The sequence below is a fragment of the Phyllobates terribilis genome, unplaced genomic scaffold (genome assembly GCF_046119375.1).
Source record: "Phyllobates terribilis strain yellow unplaced genomic scaffold, ASM4611937v1 Scaffold_2__4_contigs__length_985480577, whole genome shotgun sequence".
NCBI classification, from domain to species: domain Eukaryota; kingdom Metazoa; phylum Chordata; class Amphibia; order Anura; family Dendrobatidae; genus Phyllobates; species Phyllobates terribilis.
In genome coordinates, this window is record NW_027362762.1 from 666,542,017 (window position 1) to 666,551,100 (window position 9,084).

Below are 9,084 nucleotides of genomic sequence, written 5' to 3' on the forward strand. Positions count from 1 at the left end.
CATGGTCAAACTGCTCCTCCCCTTGGTGGCCTCAGCTGGTGCTCAGATGTTCAGCACACCACTCTTGGGTCAAAAACTGACTTGTCTCTTGTCTGTCCTGCTATCTTACCTGCCCCGTGCTTGTGACAGACAAAGAAACTAGTCCTATGGGACAAATGGTCAGGTACAGATAGACGAAGCACCCCCCCCTGCTGGCTGTGTTTCCTCTCGAAGTCTTTGAAGCTCCTAGCATTCAAGTGTTAAGTAGGCTTCTTATCTTACAGGAGCCTGGATGGGGGGAAACTATCTAGTTGACGTTTTAACAGAAGGTCCCAAGGGTGGGGGCTGCTGAAGTGTGGCCATCCCTGGATATGATTTATCATTACCAAGATGGCGGCTACAGGTTCATCACACCTCCCCCTATACGAGGGCGCGAGGGGGTAGCACATTCCTGTGTTCCCCCGTGCGTCCTTCTGCACCCTCCCCTTGCCGGGATAACCCGTCAGCGTTACCGTGGTCACGGCCTCTTCTGTGGCGAATGGAGAAGTGGTACTGCTGGAGAGCGAGGCTCCAGCGTAGCAACCTGCCATTCGACCCAGAGACCGTGTGTAACCAGCTGAGGGGGTTGTGGTCCGTCTCCACGGTGAAATGGCTCCCGTACAAGTAGGGCTGCAGACGCTGCAGGGCCCATACAATTGCCAGGCATTCTTTTTCCACCGTGGAGTAAGCCACCTCCCGGGGCAGTAGCTTCCTGCTCAGGTACAAGACAGGATGTTCCTGGCCTGTCGTGTTGACCTGACTTAGCACAGCACCGAGGCCAAAGTCACTGGCGTCGGTCTGTACCACAAACGGCCGGTCGAAGTCGGCAGCTTGCAGTACAGGGGAGCTACTTAGGGCGGCCTTGAGTGCCCCGAAAGCTGTCTCGCAGGCGACTGTCCAGTCGACTGCGACGGGCAGCTTCTTCTTGGTGAGGTCCGTCAGGGGCTTGGCCAGGGTGCTATAGTGTGGGACGAACCTCTTATAGTACCCGGCGGTCCCCAAGAAGGACATCACCTGCTTTTTGGTCCTAGGAGTGGGCCAGGATGCGATGGCATCCACTTTCCCCGGTTCTGGCTTCAGAACCCCCCCGCCTACCCGGTGACCCAGGTAGAGGACCTCACTCATGCCCAGCTGGCACTTTTCCGGCTTGATGGTCAAGCCTGCCCGGTGGATCCGACCGAGCACCTGCCGCAGGTGCTCTAGGTGATCCTCCCAAGTGGGACTGAAGACTGCAATATCGTCCAAGTACGCAGCCGCGTACCCTTCAAGTCCCTCAAGCAGCGTATTGACCATCCGCTGAAAAGTGGCAGGGGCATTCTTCATGCCGAATGGCATCACTGTGGACTCGTACAGTCCAAAAGGGGTGATAAAGGCAGAGCGTTCCCTTGCCGCGGGGGTCAGAGGAATCTGCCAGTACCCCCGGCTCAGATCCATGATGGTCAGGTACTTAGCCCCGGCCATCCGATCGAGCAGGTCATCGATGCGTGGTATGGGGAACGCATCGGTGGCCGTTACAGCGTTGAGCCCCCGGTAGTCCACGCAGAACCGTGTAGTTCGGTCCTTCTTTGGTACGAGGACTACAGGCGAGGCCCACGCGCTGCTGGATGCCTGGATCACCCCCAGCTTCAGCATCTCGTCTATCTCTTGGCGCATGTTTCCCTGCACCTCGAAAGAGACCCGATATGCTGAACGCCGGATCGGCGGGTGATCGCCAGTGTCCACGTCGTGGACAGCCATCTCAGTCCTTCCGGGCAGGCTGCTGAACAGCCCCCGGAAGGGGTGCAGGGTGGTCCCCAGCTGGGACCGTTGGTCCTCCGTGAGCTGGTGGCCAACCCCCACATCCTCGATGGACCCACCCGCCTTGGCTTGGGTGAGCAGATCCAGGAGGGTTTCTACCTCTCCTTCCTCGGGAAGGTTGCACACTGGGTGGGCAGTCGCTTCCCGCTCATGATGAGCCTTCATCATGTTCACGTGGAAGGCCTTCCTCCTTCCACGGGCGTGATCCAGGGTGACCAGATAGGTGACGGCATTGAGTTTCTGGTGCACGAAGTAGGGACCTTCCCAGGCTGCCTGAAGCTTGTTCTGTGGTACGGGGACCAGTACCCACACCTTTTGACCCACCTGGTAGGTCCTCTCACAAGCATTCTGGTCGTACCACCGCTTCTGGTCGGCCTGGGCCTGGGCCATATTGTCCTGCACCAGCTTTGCCAAGGCCATCATCCTGTCCCGGTGGCGCACGACATACTCGATGACCGACACCTCGGGGGTGGCCAAATCCCCTTCCCATGCTTCCTTCACCAGAGCCAGGGGGCCCCGTACCCGTCGCCCGTACAGGAGCTCAAAGGGGGAGAACCCCGTTGAGGCCTGCGGAACCTCCCGGTAAGCAAATAGGAGGTGTGGGAGGTAACGCTCCCAGTCTCTCCCGTGGGAGTCGACCAACATCTTAAGCATCTGCTTTAAGGTGCCATTGAACCGCTCACACAGGCCATTAGTCTGTGGGTGATACGGGCTGGCCACCAGATGTTGCACCTGCATTTGCTTACAGAGGGACTCCATCAGCCGCGACATGAACTGGGTCCCTCGGTCGGTGAGCATTTCTTGGGGGAAACCCACTCTGGAGAAGATCTCCAGTAAGGCGGTAGCCACCTTGTCGGCCCGAATGGACGACAAAGCTACCGCTTCCGGGTACCGGGTGGCATAGTCCACTACCGTGAGTATGAAGCCTTTCCCGGAGTGGCTGGGAGTGGACAGAGGTCCAATAAGATCCACAGCGACCCTCGAGAAAGGCTCTTCGATGATTGGCAGAGTTACCAGTGGGGCTTTGGGGCGCGGCCCCGCCTTCCCCACCCTCTGACAGGTGTCACACGAACGGCAGTAGGCACCCACCGCGGCTCCCATCCCAGGCCAGTAGAAATGCTGAGCTATCCTGGCCTTGGTTTTAGCGATCCCTAGGTGTCCGGCCATCGGAATCTCGTGTGCGATCCGCAACAATTCCGCCCTGAACGGATAGGGTACCACTAACTGTCGGTCCCTGGGCCACGCCTCCGGTGAACCCTGCTGGACCGTTACCCGGTACAGCCGTCCCTGGTCCCAGACCACACGCTCGCAGTCTGACTCCATGGGAGGCTGTGCCGCCTGTTCCTTGAGAGCTTTCAGGCTGTCGTCTGCTTCCAACGCAGCCTGAAATTCCTGACTTGATGTGGCCAGAATCGACGAAACTGCCACATCCTCTGTCAGCCCCTCCGGGCATGTCACCTGGCCGCTGTCTGACCCGGCAGACACTTGGTCAGAAGTGGGGAAGCCGTCGGACCTCTGCAAGGCTCCTTGGGCTCCGGCGCTCCCACTCCTGGTGACAGCGGCTATGACCGCTGTGACCGTGGGTAGTGCCTGCTTCCCCTCTGTTTCTGACCAAGCCGCCCGATCAGGCAGGCTTCCTAGGCCTTTGGACATCTCGGATGTGGGGAACTCCTGCCCTGGGGTCTTACCTGGCGGCTCCTCTCTTGGGACACCCCCACCTCCCATGGCCTGTTCCTCCCCCTGCAGTGGGCCTATACTCAGCAGCCTGGATACCCCTGGGAGCCCTACACTGCCGGTAGCTGCCCCCCTCTCCATCCCTGAGCTTCCCTCTACAGAATCCTGCCCGCCCCCTCCCTCACCGGAGGACAAGAGGTCACGGCACGCCGGCTGAGCACCTCTGCGGGCATCCCCACACTCCCCACCTGCTTTCACTAACCCTGTTTGTGTTGTGTCTGTGCAGGTGTTACCCTCAGGTTTCACTCCCTCCTCCTCAGCAGGACACACACTACATACAACATGGTTGGCATTAGCAGCAGACAAATCAATACACTCTTGGGGGGCCGAACTTGGGGGTTCAGAGGGTACATACTGCGATACTAGACGCCCCAAGTCGGTCCCTAATAAAACATTTGCGGGAATATTTGCCGTTACTCCCACCTCCCGCATCCCCCTTCCGGCACCCCAGTCCAAATACACCATGGCAACGGGAAGTGCCGGCTCCACGCCTCCAACCCCGGAGACGGAAAGAGTCTTTCCTGGTACCAAGCCTGGGGGGACACCACCTCAGGCCGTACCAGTGTTCGTTCAGCGCCCGTGTCCCGCAGTCCCATGACCGCAGAACGGCCTATGGTGACGGGTTGGATGTTGTCCAGGGACCTACCACCACCCCCTCCCACACACAAAACATTGGGCGCTCTCTGGGACTGGGATGGGGTCTTTTGGCGCTGGGGACACTCAGCCCTAAAGTGTCCTGGTTTGTTGCATAGATGACAACGTCTTACGTCTGGTCCTTGCCTGGAGAGGGCAACAGGGGGATACACCCCTTGTGTTCTAGGGGCCGGGGAAACAGGGGCATGACTGGGCTTACCCCCTCTCCAGGTGCTGCTGGCAGACTTCTTCAGCTCAGGCGCCCTGTTATTGGCATACTCGTCTGCCAGGGCGGCTGTAGCAGAAGCCCCTGTTGGTTTTCGGTCACGGAGGAACTGTCGGAGGTCCTCTGGGCAGTTCCACAAGAACTGCTCCGTGACGAACAGTTCCTGGACCTCCTGGCGGGTAGTAAGCGCTAGACCCGAGGTCCAGTGCTCTGCGGCTCTCAACAGCGCCCGCATATGATCGGTCCAGGTGTCCTTGGGGCCACGCAGCAGGCTCCGGAACTTCTGGCGGTACGACTCGGGAGTGAGGTTGTACTGCCGGATCAGGGCCCGCTTGATGCAGTCGTAGTTCTGTACCTCCCCGGCAGGTAAGTCCCCCAAGGCATCCAGGGACTTACCCCTCAAACGGGGGGTCAGGTATCTGGCCCACTGATCCCGGGCCAGATGGTGCTGAAGACAGGTCCGTTCAAATGCCACCAGAAAGGAGTCCAGGTCCCCATCCTTCTCCAGTAGAGGGAAGTCCTCAGCTCGGACTTTGGACGACTTGGTCTCCTGATGGGTTGGTTGCTCTAGCGGAAGCCCCCGCTGGGCCAGGTCCAGTTGGTGCTGGCGCTCCGCAGCTCGCTCTGCACGCTCCGCAGCCTCCCGGCGCTCTGCAGCTTCACGCTCCGCAGCCTCCCGGCGCTCCGCAGCTTCGCGCTCCTCCTCCGCTGCCTTCTCTGATGCTGCCAGGAGGGTTTTGTAGACGGCATCGCCATGAGACTGGAGACTTGCCATAGCCGCTTGTAAAAGGGCTTGTGATCTGGACAGGCTGGGCTGGGTAGGTGGTGGGCAGCCCACTGCGGGACCGTATACTGGGGACTGGCTCCCTGAGGTGCCCGGGCTGGACTCCTCCTCGCCATGAGTAACAATGTCCTCCCCTCCTGCCACACGGACCGTAGCATTAGCCTCCTGCAGGGTCTTGCTCCTGGTGCCGTCTGCCATCTTGGTAACCGACACCGCTGCAACCCTGAGTTTGCACACACCTTGTTATACTTTTAGCCTGACCGTCTAACGTTGGGCTGACCTTAAGACTCCAGCAGTGGAAGTTACCACTGGCAGTCTTTAGTGCCTGGGAGTAGGGGTCCCACAACACTATTATTCTGCAATCCCACCGCTCTGCCACCAATGTGATGAAAGCCGGCCGGTGGGTGCAGCTCTCTGGCGCCCCCTTACCTCTCAGGTCAGTCAAGGTACTGCACCTAGAGAAAGTAGTGCCAGGAAGCTGCAACCAGCGCAGGGAACACGGTAGTGTGTTATCCCTTCAACGTCACTAAACCGTAACGTCACTACACAGCACAACTCGCTAGCGCCCTCTTAGCCTCAGGTCAGTCAAGGAACTGCACCTAGGATAAGCGGTCGCCAGGGAGACTGTCCTGTAACCTACTGGGTATCGGGGCCCTCTGTAGTGAGGGCGGTATATATATCTTCCTTGGCCGCGCCAGGAATATATATATCTGAACCTCCGACCGTCACTACCAGCCTTCCCCAATCCCCAGTTGGTATGCTGCCACCAGTCCCTATTTTAGATATACGCCCAGTCCGTGAATGGGCCTATATCGGGTCAGGAACCAACCCTGGGTAGCGTTTTTGGCTTGAGCCGAGCTCACACGGACGTGCGTTCGTTATGCAGAATAAAAGGCAGGCCCACAATTACTTGAGGTAATTGATTATAATAATACACTAGATACACGATATACAACTAAATATACACAGGTATAAGGTCAGGCTAAACTATACAACAATGGAATACAACACACAGAATCACCACAGCATATCAGTTACCGGTTTCTTGATTTTCTTGTGACGCAGGGAGAGGATTCTGCGGTCGCAGGCACGGTTCTTTGTTACAGGCTGAGGCCTACCACCGCATGGTCAAACTGCTCCTCCCCTTGGTGGCCTCAGCTGGTGCTCAGATGTTCAGCACACCACTCTTGGGTCAAAAACTGACTTGTCTCTTGTCTGTCCTGCTATCTTACCTGCCCCGTGCTTGTGACAGACAAAGAAACTAGTCCTATGGGACAAATGGTCAGGTACAGATAGACGAAGCACCCCCCCCTGCTGGCTGTGTTTCCTCTCGAAGTCTTTGAAGCTCCTAGCATTCAAGTGTTAAGTAGGCTTCTTATCTTACAGGAGCCTGGATGGGGGGAAACTATCTAGTTGACGTTTTAACAGAAGGTCCCAAGGGTGGGGGCTGCTGAAGTGTGGCCATCCCTGGATATGATTTATCATTACCAAGATGGCGGCTACAGGTTCATCACATATGGGTTTTATAATGTCCGACTACGCCACCTGTGGAGTGCGGCCAAAGGAGCCGGCGCTGCGGAACAGTCCTCTGAAGCTGGTGATTTTGCAGCAATGATATTATTACTCCCCACAGGAAGAGTGTAGCTTCAGGGCAGTGTGGGTGGATGATGGTGGTTGTAGTGCAGGGAGTCAGTAATGAACACAGAGTCTGTGTGATGCAGTCCCAAGATCTTTGCTCACAATTGTTGCAGTCCAGATAACAGGTACCAGAGCAATCTCCACCGTCGTGCTGTGCGTACTCAGTGAGGGGCTCAGTCCACCCCCAGATAGCTCAGGAGTACTTAGCAGGACCCCCTTCTGTGTGTCCTTTCTCTGGCCTTCTCCCTGCATCTCACACCCAGTGACACTTCTATCCGGTATCCTCGGGCCTTGGCGGGCGAAGTGTGTTCCGTCCCCTGGGTCCTATGTGGCCACCTTCTTAGTGAGACTGGTGTGGACTTTGGCCTGCAGTACATGAAATGCTGCAGCCTCCGGTTTCTAGATGAGCCTTGCTGTTTCTCCGCTAGTTGAGGGACCGGTTCCCCTTATCTGGCCTGACCCCTCTACCTCCTGGTAGCAGCAGGCGTACGGGTTGCCTTCTGCACGGCCCGTACCCCTAGGGTCCCTTCGGTTCCTGGAGCCTTCCTGCTCCCACTCCTCTCTTCTCTCCTTCAGTCCTTGGCCTCCCAGGCTAGGCCCGCCTTCAGAGCAGAGCTCATGCAGAGCCTCTGCTCCTGTCACTTCTCTGACTGGCTTGCTCTTTCTAAGATGGCTTCCTATTTATACTCTCCCTGTCATGTGCTCCGCTAAGCTGCTTTTTCCACCCACACCCACTACATAGGACCCTCCCACCAGCTAGGGACCTGGGAATGTGCTCTCCCTTAGGAGCAATCTCGCCCTACCCCCACTGCGGGTATGTGTTGGATGCAGGTGTTAGGGTCCCGAGCCATACTCCTTCCTTACCTGAGGGTGAGATACCACACCTCTGGGTGAGATGCAGTACCTCTGTGGCGACTGAACCCTCAGGGGCGCCACACACCCTTCTGCACAGTTTTGAAATGGTGACGAAGATGTTTAGTGCTGACGACGATGCCATTATCAGCATGACTATTCTGGTGATTTACATGCTGGAGTACACGTTAAACAGAATTCAGAGTCAGGTGGTGGGACAAGAGGAGGTGGAGGAAGTAGAGGAGGAGTCGTATGAGGAAGGGATAACATCTCCAAGGTCCAGACGGTCGGCAGCACCAAGGCGGCAGGCATGGGAGGGTGGGGGAGAGGGATTAACCAGGGTGCATGGTAGCAGCCAAACTGTTGAGGAAGGTGCAGGAGCAGAGGAAGAAGTGGAGGACGAACTGGCGATGGGCATGTAAGACTCATCAGATGAGGGAGACCTTGATCACATTTCTGTTGTGCGAGGTTGGGGGGAGAGGGCAGAGGAAGGAAGCATGATTCTTACCTCGCTACCAACACAACAAGGTCTTGGTCCTCCTGGATGCGCAAGACACATGAGTGCCTTCTTGCTGCACTACCTGCAACATGACCCTCGGATTGTCAGAATTCGAAGTAATCCCGACTACTGGGTTGCCACACTCTTAGATCCCCGGTACAAAAGTAAATTTGCCTAAATAATTCTTGCCATAGAAAGGGATTCACGCATGCAGGAGTATCAGCAGAGGCTGTTGCAGAATCTTACATGTGCTTTTCCACAAAACACCAGTGGTGCACGTAGTGAATCTCACAGTTCTAACTTGCAAACCGCGGGACTGTCGAGTCTTCATCACTCAAACCGTAACAGTAACACAGTATCTGCTGGTAACAGCAATTTTGTGAAATCGTTTCACCACTTTTTTAGCCCATCCTTTGCAAGGCCACAGGAGACAAGAAGTCTGACACATAGTCAACTTCTAGAGAGGATGGTACAGGATTATCTCCAAGTGAACATCGAAGCTATGACTGTGTCACTGGATCCTTGCTCATTTTGGGCTTCCAATCTGGATAAATGGCCGGAGCTCGCCACTTACGCCTTGGAGATCTTGTCATGCCCCGCAGCCAGCGTTCTCTCTGAACGTGTGTTCAGCGCTGCTGGTGGTGTCCTGACAGATAAGCGCACGCGGCTGTCCACTGAGAATGTAGACAGACTCACGTTCATAAAGATGAACAAATCATGGATCCGAAATGACTTTTCTACCCCTGTGTCATCCTGGGGAGACTAAAAGCTTGAGGATTTGGTAAAATCACCTCACCAACCGTTTTAAGCAACTCTGTGGCAATTGATGCCACTTAATTGGTGTCTGTGCCACAATTTTTGGAAAAAAATGGAGACTCTTTTTGGAGTCCCCTTGCTGTTTTT